Genomic DNA, 1,776 nt, shown 5'->3' on the forward strand with positions numbered 1-1,776 from the left:
CTCCACTTTAATTTTAAATGACTCCACTACAAATAAATTAAACTCAATTAGCTAAAGTTCTAAATTTAATTTTTTATTTCTCTATCATTTTGCCTATTATTTAACTTAATCAAATATAATTCTTATGCTGTCACTTCTTTATTCCCTTGAACCCTCTTCTTATTTTTATATTTTTAACTTTTTTTCTATTTCTTGTCTAGTGGTCATCTTCTCTTCATCAAAAAATAAATTTTAAATTCTCTATTTTTTTTATATAACTCTCAATGACTCTATATATCTTCCGATTTCATTGTTTCTCTTTTTGATATTTTCAATTGCAAATTTTAATTCAAACAATTATAGTTTAGGTATTAATTTAATGTTTTATTTTCTTTGTGACTTTATATTTTTTTATAAATTATATATAATGAATAGTATTTTAAGAATAAAAGTGTTCACTAACTCTTTTTAATTTTTATATCTCCATATAATTAATAATATTTAACAATATTTATTTTAGTATATATATTTTTGCCCTATTCCTAAAATTATTCTTCTAGTTGTTGTTGTTCATTATTGTTGATTCTATTTCTATTTTCTGCTTCTGCTTTTGTTTATGCCATTGCGCTTCTGGTTAATTTTGGGGAAGAAGGATGAAGAGTATTTTCATGTGAAGGACGATTTTTAAACTAAGTTAAATATTAGGGACAATTTTATAAGGAAAAAAGATTAGGAAGAAAAAAATTTTCAACCCCTACTTTAGAAATCAAAATCGTATTTAACCAAAATCAAAATAATAATTAGAAGTAAATAAAGTGCCGCATAAAAAGAAATGTTTCAACAAATAAAATAAATTTCATTTTTTACTAAAACATCATGTAGATAAAATATGATATGAAATGAAAAAAAAAATATAAATTTCTTTTAAATTATATAAATGTGTAAATATAATAGGAAAAGTCTAAAGGACCAGCAACGTTATTAAATTCTGGTCATCATGTAATTAGCAAAAAAAAATGAGTAATTCTACATTATTGGATGAAATCTCACACTATTAAAAACATCATTAATAATTAGTTGATGACTTTAAATCATAAAGGTTACTGATTTCCTAATACTCTTTAATATAATATTTATTTTATTATTTAAAAAAATTTGGAAAAAGGCACTGAGGAGAAAGTGCAACGGCCTGAACAGCAAACAACTGAACATGAAATCACGTCCATTTACAAATGAAGTCAAAGTCAGAGCCACAGTCGTGCGCTTCGTTTTGATTGGTTGGTTATTGCACGTCGCCACGTGGTATGTGATTAGGTCTCTGAAACAATTGGATGTGGTGTGGTCCATGGTGGACCCCATATCTGCCGGCACCAATCTCGTGTGGTTGTGTGTTTGATCTCAGAAAAGATCACACGGTTGGCATTGCCATAATTATGATAAAAGACTTGTCAGCAAGTACATAGGAATATCCTCCCCCTGTCTACAACCCTTCATCCTTCTCTTTCCCCTGTTGTTCTTACCCACTGTTTGAATGCGAAAAAACAAATAGATGAACAAAAAAAATATTGCTTGTGTTTGAACAAATAGAAAATGAAATGAAAAGAAAAGAAATAAAAGCAGTAAATGACAATAAAATAAGGTGAAAATTCATATTCTTCATGTAAAGTTCATAATTAAGAGTTATCATATCATAATTTAATTAAATTTATCAAATTATTCAATTATTTTTAATTATTAATTTTATATAAAAATAATTATACTTGATTTTTTTTTATAATGAGAGAAAATTCAATTTAT

This window comes from Arachis ipaensis, chromosome B09 (assembly GCF_000816755.2).
Source record: "Arachis ipaensis cultivar K30076 chromosome B09, Araip1.1, whole genome shotgun sequence".
Taxonomy (NCBI): Eukaryota; Viridiplantae; Streptophyta; class Magnoliopsida; order Fabales; family Fabaceae; genus Arachis; species Arachis ipaensis.